Genomic DNA, 16,186 nt, shown 5'->3' with positions numbered 1-16,186 from the left:
TCAAAAAACTCTCAATTGGTTTAAATAATGAATGAATGAAATGAATGTCAACGATTTGTCTTATGCGGGTTTTTATTATCACTGTCAAATGTCACTTGGACATTTTTCGTGTGCTTTAAATATTTAGTAACGGCAACAGAGAAGGCACTTATTTTTTTAATAGTCTTGTCTTGTAGAACAGTTTATCTATTGCAAGCACTAGTCATCACATTATTTATTTGATATTTAAATGTTATAAGTCAATTTGTAAACTTTTTGTGACGACATAAATAAAATATTATTATTAATAATGTATCTTAAGCCCGTAAAATAAAAGCAATAGGGTTGTCTTTATCGGACAATATTCAAACTAGTAGTATTGCTGTAGTCTACGCGTTATATTTTGATTATGTGTAGTTGTTTCATGCACATATTAGATACACATAATAAACACACACACACGCACTCAAAAATTCATTCATTAGATCATCACTTAATAGGTTTATTTTACTTACCGTCTTCTAATTAGTAATTCAATATATGTTAAGCTAATTGCGTAATCTTTTTTTGGTTTTAGTTACATATAATACTTAATATTGATGTTGACGAGCCGTTTGGCGTGGTTGGTAGAACACTTGCCTTTCACGCCGAAGGTTGTGGGTTCGATTCCCACCCAGGACCGACATTTGTGTGCATGAACATGTATGTTTGTCCTGACTCTGGGTGTAATTATTATATAAGTATGTATTTACAAAAAAAAAAAGTAGTATATGTAATATATCAGTTGTCTGGTTTCCATAGCGTGTGTGAAAAATGTCCCAGGATATTATATTATTATTATAATATAATAGGTTATGTATGTTAACTGTTGGATTACCAAATAAATAAATATACACTTGGAATTGTTCCTGTGCTGTTTTTGAATACACACGTGGTGGCATTCGTGGTCACACATGGAGACAACGACACTGAAATATACTGGTTTCCTCATGGTATTGGAATGAAGACGAGAGTGATTATAAAGACAAATCAAGCATAGTCCTTACTCCGATTCGAACCCGCGACTTTAGGTTAAGAAGTTCTATCGAATGACCACCTCGGCATTCATTTTTCATACACTCATAAACATGTTGAGTATATAACTACGGACTCATTCTCATCTCATTAACTAAGTAATGGTTTTTATTGTTATTTTTCCCCTATTAAGGGATTTAGTGTGAAGTTTTATAGCCTTTACCTTCCTTTAATCAACGGGCTTTCCAAAGCAAAAATAATTTCAAAAATCGAACTAGCAAAATATTAGAAAAGTTTTTATTCACAAAAAAAAACACTAAAAAGTTTTTAATAGCATTTGATGTCTAGATTACAGACTACAGTAGTTGTCAGATGTCCAATCATTTATATATTTGACAGATAATAAAAAAGTAATTATCATTATGTTGAGTTAGATGCTTCCCAATAATTGCTTATTTGTTTTATTTAATTTCAACACTAAAGGCATGATGAGTATTGCCTCGTTTTATGGCTTAACGTTTTGATTTATAGATGTTTTAATGGCAATAAAGATTAATTAGACTTCGTAATTAATGTAAGTAGCTTAAAGCATTTTCTTTTTTTTTTATTATTGTCTGTGGTAAGCTAGTATGCCTATTAAAATATAAATCATAGAATTCACATTCATTTTAAAAACGATAACAAAAGAGAAAATTAATAGAGGCCGCAAGTAATTTATTAATAAATTCTTTTACGTTTCAACAAAAGAGGTGTTGATATAATCACAATACCCACCGAATTTCCCTACAATAGTCCATAAACTATTCAATTACCTCTTGTGTAGGTACCGTGTAGTCGCGCCCTAAAAGTTTTATAGTCTTTATTTATACTTGTCATTGTCAAAATTTTGGCGCCATTTTTAATTTGAGTTGAACGTGATGGCGCATCACACTTTATCTTTTTTATACAAAATTAGTATTGTAAAAAAATCGACTCTGAGTGAATTGGGGTTCGATTAGGTATAAGGTTTTTAAAATATTTATCTTTTGTATAGTTGTAAATAAATGTATAGGATTTTCATGAATTTTCTTTGCCATTCATATTTTAAGGAAAAAAATAACATCGACTCCTAGTTATTGCGTAAGGAACAAATTATTGTATCATATTTAAAAGAGGAAGTTTAAATTATAGTGAGATTAGTTCGTATCAAAATATTTAGTTTGAAATGAAACATATACTAACGCATCTCAGAGGACCAACTTGTATGCTGTGACGGCAATGTGTGTGTACTGTATATGAATACAAAATATATTTATTGAATTGAGTGAACTTTGCTTTAATTTATTGATATATATATTTTACTTCACATTAGTTTTTCTTCAAACCTTTTACAATTAAAACTTTTCAACTTCAACGTAATGGAAATAGGTTAATTATATTCTTTTCACACTCTACTGACCTTTGAAGTGTTAAAATTATACAAGTCCATGTCATAAATGACGACATACAATAGTGGACATTTTGTTTTCTATTGTTATAATCGAAATTACAAAAATGAGGTTATTAGGTAAATTAGTCGATTGTAATTATTATAATCGATGCTATAAATTATATTTGTTAGAATTAAAACAATTGTATTCATACTAAATTAATGGAAAATATCTGGAATTTTCCCGGAAAATGAAAAGAATTTGTAGATATATAAAGTCACGCAAACCAAGTGTCTGGCGTACCAACATCTGTACAATAAATATCTTTTATTATCTGTGGTATTCCAAAGAGGTTGAATAGCTAAAGCTAAAGATGTCTAAAGCAGATAATGTTAGAGAATAATTCATTTTAAGTAAAAGGAATCGTACACCCACACGTGTAGATACGATCTTACTTTACGTTGTGTTCATTGTATATATTTTTGAGATATTTAAAATTTTCTCTTGTAAAATAATTATAGTTGACTTTATTTTATAAAAATAGTCGTAATTTTTGTGTCATTTATTTTAATATTATTCACTATTTATCTCCACTTTGTGGTGGGCTTTGTGCAAATCGTTTGGGTAGGCAGCTCACCACATTTTACCACCGAACAGCAATATATGCACAAGTTTGTAGGGTGAGTGAGCCAGTGTAATTAGAGGCACAAATGTCTTGCGACAACAAGGTTGATTGCACTGGCGATGTAAGGCATGGTTTATATTTCTTACAGCGTCAATGTCCATCGGTAGCGTTAACAACTTCCTATCAGGTGGCTAAATTGCATTCCGTGTACGTATTTTATGAAAAAAAAAATTGTTTCAGCAATTATAACGCCTTTAAATAGATAAACATTTACATGGTATAAGTAATAGTGAATTATCTTCCATTACTTCTATTTAAATCAAATCTTGGAATTTAGTTAACGTGTAAGTTTACCTAATCAATTAAACAAACAGTCCAAAAAGCCAGGGATCTAATTAATAAAAAAAGTGTCCATGACACGACTGCGTGAGTAAAAAAAGTAGACCACCCGATTCGAAATTCGAATTCACTAAATAGAACTAACCATGTTCTTGATTCAAATTAATAAAGTTGGTGATGTACCAAGCTGTTTTACAAGTTTTTATTTTATACATTAGAAATATTACATGTGTGTAAGACGCTTATAATTCAGAAAAAAACATCGAAAAATTAAAATTCATCCAAATTTGCTAAACACTAAGACATCATTAAGGCATAGTCACATAAATGTACAAAATATAACGAAATGAAAATATGTTTAATTTTATATCCAGAACAGGTAGTTTTAGTAATTAACAAACAGTACAACTGGATGAATTTTCATGTAGCCGCGTTAAAATATACGATACATTTTATTGTGACAACTAAATCATCTTTTATTGTCGACGGATGTGTATGAGCTTACAGTGAAATGTTTGTAGTCGTAAACATGGTTTATATAAATTGTTCGATCTGTCTATTGAAATAGAAATCACGCTTAGTTTCTTAAATAGAGAGAAAATTAAGATTATGGTATAGCATATATGTAATTCATTGGAAGCTTTGTATTATAATTTTATTCTTATTTATTTTATTTAATCATAGAAGTTTACAATTTTTTTTGTTATTCACCCTTAAACTAGACATTAGTTTGTTCGGATATTGCACATTTCTCAAATGTTATTGCAGTACAATGATCGTAGTAGTGATTAATATATTAGTTAAACACATAAATAATTAGTAAAATATATCTAGTATATTGGAATTTGAAAGTTAGGTACAGTTTTTATTCAGTTGGGTTTGTACGTATCTTATGTAAAAAGGTTTCACATTTGTATCCTAAATGCAAGTTCACGTTTTTTTTTTAATTTATTGCATGATTTAAAATATAAATCGATGATTTTAGTATAAGTATTAGTAAGGTAAGTACTTGTATTTATACAAGGGGTAATTGACCAATGTAAGAAGACGTTGGTATTGAAATGATTCTATTTGAATTAAGGAAGATGAAATAGATTCATTTTATATAATGAGAAAAAACGAAGCACCAATTCACTAGACATGACAAAATGAATGAATTTTGTTGTATCACTAACGTGAGCTATAGTAACGTTGCAATTAAATTCGGCCTGGAATTTTTCCTTTCATATCACCCAAAGACGGTGTACTTCAAATCATCTTACGTTAACTAGCCTTGTAAATTAGACATTTATGACCTTGTATGACAAATTAAATTGACGCACCTTATCTCATATATATCACTAGCTGAACCCGCTGCTTCTCGCGTATGCAATTTAGCTTGTGACTGACATACATGTTTTACAATTTTCATGATAATGGATTGATTTTAAATTGGAGATATAAAATATTTGAAAATCCGTTTGGACATTTTTATATTCACAATTGTTATGATGGTGATTTAAAAAAAATTCTACGACCATTCTTGGAGTTCAAGCTCACCTCGTACTAAATTATACGAAATCGGTACAGTGGTTTAGCCATGAAAGCGTAACAGACAGACATAGTTACTTTCGCATTTATATTAGAATACATACAAATAATTAAATTAAATTAATTGCTTTATATCCTACGCTAGTAAAATCTAAGTACTGTCATTAATTTAAACGTCTTCATTTGATAGCAATGCACATTTTATTACGAAATTCATGCGTGGTTGTTCTCAGTGTGTCATGAACTTTAATTTCGTAGCTTGGCAACAATTACCAAATTCCCTGCACCCATATTGTTTTAGTGAGGGGGTTATTAACCTAACTAGTGATGTTATTTTATCGATCTTTGTTTTGTAACAAATGGATATTTGGCACGTTTTACGTTTTACATACACTGTTAAAATTTTATACGTATTTTTGATATAGACCTTAGTTTGAAATAATCGAAATATCTAATTACAAATCTACTTTCAAATTACCTTTAGGGATTTTGATACATAATGTATTCATATAAAAAAAAATTGTTTGTGTCGTACGCGTTTCTAAGCTGCAAAATCTGACACTTGCCAGGGTTTCTAGCATAATACCATCGACGAATAAAATGTGGCGTGTGAATCCTATTTAAATTTAGAATAAAATTTAAAGATGCCTTTATTATCATAATATGGTAGATTGGTAGAGTAGACTTACCATAAGACTGTTTAAATTGATAAAACTAATAATAACAAATTAAACCGCTTAAATACAAAATTTATTCTTGTGTTTATTTGCTTAAAAATCTGTACAAAGTGTTCATAAATAATCCTCGTTAAACGTTTTAAATCGTACAGTCGACAAGAATATAAAATTAAATGTAAAACTTCGTGAAAGTGCGACTAGAATTTCAAATAAAATCATCAATAGATCTTTCGATACGATCAAACGGTTATTTTTAGTCACATCACTCACAAAGGGCGTCACCGCGTCGCGCACGCTTTGAATTTATCCAGACATTTGCGTCTAATTTACCTATTCCAAACATTAACAGGATCTTATATCAATAGTACTAAGGCTCAAAATACTATAACTCATAATATCATAGATGTATAGCTTCAATGTCAAAATGAAAGCGGGAAACACCGAAATCACGCTGTCAATCGCTCGTTGCTCGGAAGCCATTTTATTTTTGTCGAATCAATTAAAATAATTGATTTTACAGATGCAACGTTTTCTCGATACCGGGAATTTTTTTCTGTCGCGTCACCGCCCTACGTATGGGAAAGTGATTCGGAATTTAAAATTATATTTATTTATTTTATACCTTTGAAGCCAAGAAATCGCGTCTTTTTATTTCGAATTTGGAATAAACTTATATTAGACCGAATTGCGAGTTTAAAAAAAAGGAATGTATTTGACATTTGGGCCTTTTTTCACTTCTGCTCTACTCTGCTCTTTATTGGACTCACAAACCTAATTTCTTTGCTTATTAAATTTGAAAAATTTTATGACAAATATCCGAATAGTTTTGCACTTCGTGTCGTGAAAGGACATTTCCAAGCTGTCTGCTAAAGGCATAAAACTTCAAAGAACTAATTAATAATTCAAACATTCAACAAACAAAAACAACTATTGCATTACATTCCAATCTTAACCAAACGCTATATGCTATGAATTGTAAAGCAAATAAATTAATATTCACATAGAAATCTAATGTAATCATAATTATTATGACTAACACGCCGGTCACACCTTCAATAGATGACTATCTACGCTAATGAGGCCAGTGTAACTTCAACTATTACACCACGCTTTTAAAGCAGCCCGCGGGTTCTCTATACTTTGGTCGATTGGATAAACCAACAAAATTGATTTGAACTTATACTTCAAAGCGTTTTCTATTAATCAATGGGTCTGTAGTATTTGGTTATATCTATACAATCGAAATGATAATAACTACTATAATTTGAGCTGTAATCCTTAACACCTTCATTACGAACAGAGCTCTGTACAACTTGGTAGTACTAGTATTGAGTGAGCTTTAATTTTAAGCTTATTTGAAAGAAAAAGGGTATATAAAATTTGGACGTTCGGAAACATTTAAAACAGTGGTGGTCACTTCCTATGATTTAGTTTTTAGCTGTACAAAAAAAAAAGGTCATTGACTTTAGAGTTATAGGCTGCTAAAAATATATTATCCTAAATTCACTATAAATATACCTATATGCATGGCTGTCGCTTTTGTAATAGCTCGTGCGTTTGTAAACACGCTTGTAACAGCGGGGAATCGTGATACGACGCCAGCGAGCGTTGCTGTCACGTTTGAGCTTAGTTTAATCATTTACATACGCAGTTGACCGGCCGCGGAGCTTCTGTTCCAGCCCCGTGTAAACACCCTTATACCAGTCATAGTTTACCTAACGTCGACGAGGATAGACTACAGAGATGTTACAACGTCGTTTTTTTTTTTCCTTAAATGTAAATTATATATATTAAATACATTTTAATGTTGTAACAGCTCTGTATTATATATTCGTATTATATATAAGCAAATTATCACTATCTATTTCGCTGTATCGCTTATTAAAATTCATCCCTTATCCAGAACTCAGAGAAACGGGTTATTACCGGTTACAAGTGGAATAATTATATTATTTTTCATTGACAACTCATTAATATTCCGTATGTGAAGGGCTAGTGGAACCCTACGCGTTACAATGCAAGTTTCGTCATAACTATTTTCGTTCATACCAACCACCTATTTAATATTTAGGGTTCGACTTAAAAGGAAATCGTTCCTTATTAGATTAGTTGGTTAAAATATTAAAATACTATATATATATATATATATAGTATTTTAATATTTTATATTTTATAATACTATATATATATATATAGTAAAGTAACAGCCCGTTAAGTAAACATCACTTAGTTGTAGAAAGTTCTCCCCTATCTTTAAAGGAAAGGTTAGAAGCTTATTTCAACACCTTGCTCAATTGGGGGTTGATAGATACATATGTGGCAGAATTGCATTTGAACCACTCAACTTTAGGAAATTTCCTTCAACGTGGTAGATGATTTATAAATACAAATTAAGCTCCTAAAAACGAAGGCTTTGTCAAAATCTAAATTAAAAAAAATTGTTTATTAGGCTTAGAAATCGTCATTACACAATATTGAATTTACTAATAAAGCAACCTCTTCGGTTTGTAGAAACTCAGTAAACTTTTTCGTCCAATCATATACACATACAGCTATGTAATTTCATACTGTTAATTTTCTTACCCTTACAGCTTATGTCATCATATCATACCTGAAAAAATAAATATGATTAGTAATAACTGTAATACTCAAGTCAATAGCATTAGCATTTTCTATTAAAAAAATAATATATTTTAAATAACAACTATTTAAATAAAAGCTATGCAAATATATAACAAGTCAAATTAATATTAAATACATTTAAACACGCGACACGTTCTTTATGAAAATCGAACACATTCTATATTTAAAAAGCTTAATATAATCAATGACAAAACCATAAGCAAGAATTTAACTAAACGTGTTTATTTCCCGCCGTTTTTAATGTCAGTTACATCATTGTAATTTCGCAATAAACCGTAGCCATGTTTATTCGGACACCTACTACAATTCTTATGTTTGTTTTTCCCACGTCATTATTCTTTATTTGTTGTTAGTTTTTGAAATATGATTGACGATTCTGTAAGATTACGGATAATAATATGTTTTTTTTTTTATAATATAGATAGTGAAGGTCACCAACGGCCAGTAACGTAAGAAGTATTAATCATTAAGCAATGATTAATATTTCTTATATTAATATTTCTCACATCCAAAACGCCACCAACATTGGCAATTAAGATGTTAGATCCCTTGTTCCTCTAGTTACACTGGCTTGCCCACCCTTTTAATTAATATAATACTAAGTATTACTCTTTTGCGATAGAATATATGATGAATGCACCGAAAAAATGTTTCCTGTTAAAAAAAAGATGTGCCAGCATTTATGATTATTAATGTGAATGTACGATTTTAATTTGGTTTGAATTTCGAATATAAATTTAAATCTCCATTAAGATCGCCAAAGATTAATTATTTAGAAATAATCTTTATTTTCTATACTAAAAATTAATGTCTCTTGGGCATTTCACTTAAAAGGTTGGCTTAACTAAATCGAATCCAGATCAAATTTTAATAAGTGAAAAAAAAAGTTTTTAATTCGTGACTCATTACTCTTAATAAATTTTCCATCAACTCGTACATATGCGAAGTTTAAATGACATGTATTTCACAGTTCATTCACAACGTTATATGGGCCACGTACATGCATTAACTAACATGCGCATGGACTTGGAATACACGATGACGCGCGTGACGGTATTAAATACGGGGACATGTTTAGACTATTAGGTATTTAACAAATTCTTCATTCGTGTTTTATGACATTCTAAATTCGAATATAACGAAGGATTTAAATATTGCGATAAAGTGCTTTAAAGCTGATACACAGGATTCTTTTTAGCTTGAACAACGTTTATTGTTTAAGAAATATTTAAATCCAGGGAAAATTAAACAAATGTATACTAATATTATAAGTGTATGCATGTTTTTTACAGCTAAATCACTGAATCGATTTTAATAAATTTTGGTATAGAGTAAGCTTGAATCCCAAGGAAGGCTACCTTTTGTCGGGCTTGTCGCTTTTCATTTCCATTTATCAGGATAGACTATAATCGAATCGCGATAACCGGTCTTATTGTGTTTTTTGAATACATCATTAAAAAAATGTAACTTGTAACTCTGTATATGTAACACTAGCTAATCGTCCCGGCTTCACACGGAAAGATAAGAAGGAATAATGTATTTTGGATAGGATTTGTGTAAAATCCGTTCTTAGTGAGCGTCTACGTCGGGGATGGAGTAACTGTGTCAAATTTCAAATCAATCGGGCGGATAGTTTAGATGTCATGACGAGTGGCATTTCGCTTATATACATATATATATATATATATATATATATATATAAATTAAGTAAAACATTTATATATTTAGTCTATTATTAATGTGAAGCGATGGTGACTTTTTAGGGCTAAATGGAACGTGATGCTAATTATTACATTTCAAAACTCTGCATATTAGGGCCATTGAGGGCCAGGGAAGAATTGACAGTTATTGAAGAATGAGAAAATATAAAAATGGAGTATGTAATATTTACATAAAAAAAAAATATCTATACCTCACTATCTGCATAACTCTGATCTGCTGCTCCATGATCAGTAGTGCTATTCTGTAAACTCACTTCATTGTTCACCTCGATTGGTGATAATACTATTTTGATGCGTGTGTTCTTGAAATGTTATAATCAATCAATGTTCCATATCATCTCTGTGATTTTTCAATCGTTTTCTGTGATTACTTTCGAGTTAGCTCTCACAGAATAGCCCCTCTACAAATTAGAACCGGCGAACTACTTACCAGAATATGATATTTGGGCAAAACTATTTTCAAACATCTATTTTCTACTATATACATCGAAACTGTGTAATCTAAAAAAGCGGAAAATATCAATCTAACGAATCGTTTGTTTAGTGGCCTACTTAGTGCACGTTTTATCCTAATAACCTATTTTCCAGCACAAATTACAAATTGGGCCAATAAAACCTCACCCTAACTTGAACCCAGACACTGTATAAATATTATTTTAGCCCGGTTCTAACTGGTTTCAACCAGTTTGTACTGCCCTATGTTACCTCTAAATAAATTCTTGAATTACACAACGTATAAAGAAACATAAACTCTTGAGCCGTAGCTTTGAAGTGTGACATCTTTAAGACAGTTCAAATATTATTGGTGGAATAATCATTTTATACAATTTATTGACCTATATTACCATAGAAATAGTTTATTTTGAACGGCCTTCTTAATTTGGGTGTAATATTATTGTAAGTAACGGAAATTACTATGTAAATTTGATGTTTATGGAAATAGAACTACTTCTTTGAGATAGACCAAAGAGAAAAAAACCAAAAGATAACCAACGTAACAAGACATATGTATGTAAAAGAATAGTTCTTGACAAGAGCTTTACGTAAAATGGACGAAAAGCCAGCTGTTTTTATTATGCTTAGATAACCTAGTTTTTTAAATTTATGTGGGATAGGTGATTGAATTTTGTTGTTAATTAATGTCTGGCGTTAAATGAGCTTTATGAAACATCCTGACTGAATGTTGCTATTAAAAATTATGTGTAGAGTAATCTGTAATTTTGATCATTTTGAACATGTTTAAACCATGTCTAAGCTTCTTTTCAGAAGATAATTATGTTGTTTAACCAATTATATTACTATGTAGTTGCCAGATATAATAATAATAATAATTTTTTACTTACACCCAAAAGAATCATGAACACATTTTGTATGCAGTGTTATCTAAATCTTGGTTTTTTTAATTAGCAGCACTGGTGGTGGACCTCTGGCTCCGAATTTAATATAAATTGTACTAATCAGAGGCAGCGACTCCTCGACAATTCATTTTCACACTAGATTCGATTCCTAGATACTTTTAAACAAATGAAAAAGAAAAATAAAACAACAATATAACGAATTTGTAGACTAATGATTAAGAGTCAAATCGTATTTAGTTGAATCGGGACAGATAAAAAATTACCCCTCTAAAATTAAGATATTAAAACATAATTAAAATAAAAAATAATCAGCCAACAGTTTTAATTGAAAATATTTTTAACGCTTAGCAACACTGGTTCACACTTCATATCAATAAATTCCACTAATTACAACATCATATTTCAAGAAACACAAACACTTACGACGATTAATTCCACAAACATTCACACATACGTAATATGTTGTCATATGTCCTTTGCTCATTAATGTCACAATGTATGATGACATTTGAAGACTAGTAAACGCCTACAAAACTTATTTAATCATTACTTAAAAATGAGGATTTTTTTGTAATGCCTCGTTTTTTGAGCGTGGTGAAATAAACTCCAAACCATCACCTATAAATATTTTTTATTATAGTTTAATATACTGTATTATTGTTGCTATATATTATGCCTTATTTATTTAATTATACACTATTTACGTGTAAATTTTACCTAACACGTAGCCTTGTGGTGAACTGTCATCTAATCAAAGTTGTTAGTATGAGACCATAGACAATTATTATTTGTTTGACATATTCCTAACATATACAATAGATATCCTAAATTTAACTATAGATAGTTGTATAAATCGTGCCCGTGTTGAATCGTGGCAAGAATGCTGGCAACATTTCCCCCTTGAAGTTGCTGCGGTTTCGATTATTTTACAGTTGTTTTGTTGAGGTTAGATTGAATTGTCAATCAATCAATCCAGTGGATAAAATAAATAGATCTAAAACAAACTTCAAGTTCTAATACATAAGCTAATACATAACTTTTTATAATTCTACAATAAATATTAATATTATATTACGATTGGAGTTTTCTTTATTAAAACATCTTTATAAAACATCGTAATAATTAAATTATTTATAAAATGAAACCTTACTCAAATTCAAATTAGGCTGAACGAAGTAGGATATTAGCAGCTATTTAAAACATCTTGTAGTTTAGAGTAAGGTATAATTCGCAGGTATAACGCTAGTAAATATAACCACAGATTAAAATACCGGATCCACAGACTATAAAGAATGTGGACCGAATCTATTTCCGCGAACAATGTCCGTATTGGATACCATCCAAGAATTGAAGCCATGCAACTATTAATGGATTTACATAATAAATTTGGCTATAAATTTAATTAATCAGGTCGATAGTTTGTTCGTTTGTTTGTGAGTTGCGGTTGAGATTGAATTCAATGCATAAATACTCTAAACTGTTACTCGTAAGGCGTTTTAGTTTTCCAAGCTATGAGTGTCCAAACCCTCATAAATATTTTAGTACAGATGTATATAAGTGTAGAGTTTAATTATATTATTTAATATTAAGTAACTACACATTATTATAATTGTATAGTATTAAAAAATTCTAGTGATTATGGAGATAAAATTGTTAAAACGCTTATTGGTAAATAAATAAAATAAAAAGTTAAATTACTAAGCCGATTTCAATGAAACATATATTAGTTGTTAGTGACAAACCAAGTAGAGACGGAAATATAAACAAAAGTAATTGAAGTATTATGAGATATTCGTTAAATATAATATTTAATCAAGTTGGTTTAAAATATTCATTACCCAAGCTCTTATAAGCAAATTTGAATCGTCTTATAATGTTCATTTAAATATATTATTATCGGATTGTACCGGGAAGAACCGACAAGAAACTATGGATTGCTGTTTTCCATCGATTTATATATATTTGGTTATTTTATATAACCAGTTTCCGCCCACGACTTATCCTGCGTATGAGGAAGGTATTAGGTTTCCTTCTAACCACTAATAACGTGTATGCAAAATTTCATAATGATTGGGATAATATTAACATTAATTATTTCCAAAACCATTCCCTCATTCAGAGCTACCTTTTTCAAAGTCGGTTAAAATACATCAAAAACGGTTCATTAGTTTTCAAACATAAATTCATGTTATTTTATATAGAGCTGAACATTAACTTCGATACGGTTCCAGGTGCCCATAACTTCCTCAAACCGCACAAACATTTGTAGAACAATGTATCACTGTCGAAATAAAACATGACTGTGGCTCCCGAAATAGCCGCCGTTATAAAAACGGTAACCCGGTTAGAAGCTAAATTACACAATGTGCAATGTTTATTTATTGAGAAATTGTACTTTAGAGAAAGTAAATAGGTTCGATTACTGTAATATTATCGTGATAGCCTCGTTGGGCTAGTGGCTATATATGGATTTAATCCCCAGGTCGGACAGTAAAAAGTTATTGGGTTTTTCTGTCGAAGACTCTCGGTAACAGCCCAGTAAGTTGGAAGTGTGTTCAATCCCGTGCCTCGGAAAGCCGTTGTTTCTGCGGCTGATCTCCTTCCGATCGTGTCAGATTACAATCCTTCGGTTTATGAGAGCGAGAGAATAGAGTGTATCTGTGTTTGCACACACACTTTTGCACTATAATATGCGCAGTTAGGTATTCTCTTGATATCGGCAACCGTGGCCGAAATATTTGTATTGCTATTCCGTAAGAACTCACTTCATTACTCACCAGTGAAATTTTGACAACCAACTTACGGTGATATACTATTTTGATGCGTGTATACTTGAAATGTTATGATTATTACGTTCAATATCACATCCGTTTTTGACATTTCACGAACGATTTCCGCGGTGAGTTTCGAGTTTGTTCTTGCATACAGATCAGTGATTCGCCAATTATATAGTTTATTGTGAGTGATACCGCGGGAACCGGCTTGTCGATATACATATATGTATAAATATAATATATAATTTTTAAGTACATTCCAGTAAGAAATGTATTGAAAGAGCTCATTCATGGCTCGCGTTACGGCGCGTGCCACGGCCAGACCCGAGTGGATTGCGTAATAGCTTAGATTAAACACTTGTGATTTATTACAGTAGTACAGTAGTAATGCGCTTGTGACTTTCTTTGTGATATTATGTGTTGGAGTAGCTGATATGCTTAGGCATAGCATGGACCGAGGACTGCATGATACGTGCTTAATATTATTATGCGATTATTTTTCTATGAAATAGATAAGCAAAACGCGCAAATGGGCCACCTGATGGTAAGTCACCCGCCCATGAACAATGATTCTGTGAGAAATATTAACGATTCCTTACATTACCTCACGAATCTTGATAACTAAGATGTTATGAACTTGTACTTTATCTGGTTCACTCACCCTTTACAGGTAAACAATTTTTCATTATAATTGTTTTATATAAGCCTATGAAATAAATAAAATGGTCATTTTTAATTATTTTTAAAAGCTTTCATTTTAAATATAGAATAGAAAAATGAAATCAATTTCCGTATTTGTACGGGCTGAGTGAAAACTATGACTCAGTCAATAAAACAGAGAGAAAGTACGATACCAAAAACGCTGTTGTATATATAGAGAACGATCGAGGTGTCCGTCCATCTCAGTGTAAGTATCACGGCCTTTTACGGATAGACAGAGGTCTGCTTTTGCCTCTGAATACTAGATACGTGCCATTATCGATAACCATCTCCATATACTATAACAGGACAAACTGATCAATTTAGACTAGAGACAGTCCAGTGGCTAAATCACGCGAAACTTAACCGAATATTAAGGGTTAAATCCAGAGCACCGTTGAATTTTCTGCTTAATTTGTATTCCTAATAAAATTCGTCATGATTCAATAAAACAACGTGAGAATTATCTCGAAACCACTTTGACACTTATGTATCTATGTTTCATACATCTTAGTGAAAAAGCATCGATATTGTCAGTCCAACACTAGCCTGACTCAATTATATATAGGTCAAACGTGATCTCATCTGCCATATATAGGCAGGCTTGTCTGGCATTCTCGATTATTGATTGCCAATGAAAGTCTTAGAGATGTCGGACCTTATTAGGCACGATTAATTTCTATGATAATTGCTGTATAAAAAACTCGTTGCAACTAGAAGGCACGTGGTATTGGTGGTACTATACCTGGTTACAAGAAAACAATTTAAATTCTTTTAACTATAAAGTATATTAAAAGAACTTGATCAACTTTTTAATTTTACAGCATAATATTTAAAGATGGTTACACACTTGTCACCTACTCTATCACCAAACAACAATAATTTGTTGTTTTCCGGTTTGAAAGAGTGATACAGTATCAGGCACAATTGACATATATCTTAGTTACCCAAAGTCGATAATGTATTGGTGATGAAAGAGACGGTTAATAATTCATCGATTAATATTAAATTTATAATTATAATAATAATATTCTAGGACATTTTTCACACACGGCCATCTGATCCCAAATTAAGCTTGTACAGAGCTTGAACTATGGAAACCAAACAACTGATATACTACATAAACTATTTTTCTTTAGTAAATACATACTTATTTAGATAATTACACCCAGACTCAGGACAAACAGACATGTTCATGCACACAAATATCTGTCCTGGGTGGGAATCGAACCCACAACCTTCGGCGTGAAAGGCAAGCAACCAACCACGCAAACCGACTCGTCAATTTAAAAAAATAATCTAGCCTTCACCATTGAATGAAATGATTGACGGAAACAAAACAACTTATTCATATAAAATTACCGTTCAAATTAATTACCCGAAGACTATTAATTACAGTCATATATAGTGTTACCATT

General features: G+C 31.0%; 1 protein-coding gene across 1 annotated transcript in view; it reads right to left on the bottom strand.

Annotated features, from left to right (window-relative positions):
- Window positions 1-16,186, bottom strand: part of LOC126778493 (limbic system-associated membrane protein-like) — a 151,035-nt gene that overhangs the window by 42,776 nt on the left and 92,073 nt on the right. The window lies entirely within an intron of this gene.

Source organism: Nymphalis io, chromosome 26, assembly GCF_905147045.1.
Source record: "Nymphalis io chromosome 26, ilAglIoxx1.1, whole genome shotgun sequence".
In the NCBI taxonomy this organism is placed as follows: domain Eukaryota; kingdom Metazoa; phylum Arthropoda; class Insecta; order Lepidoptera; family Nymphalidae; genus Nymphalis; species Nymphalis io.
Note: the sequence above shows the minus strand (reverse complement) of the source record. Positions and strands in the feature narration are given on the sequence as shown.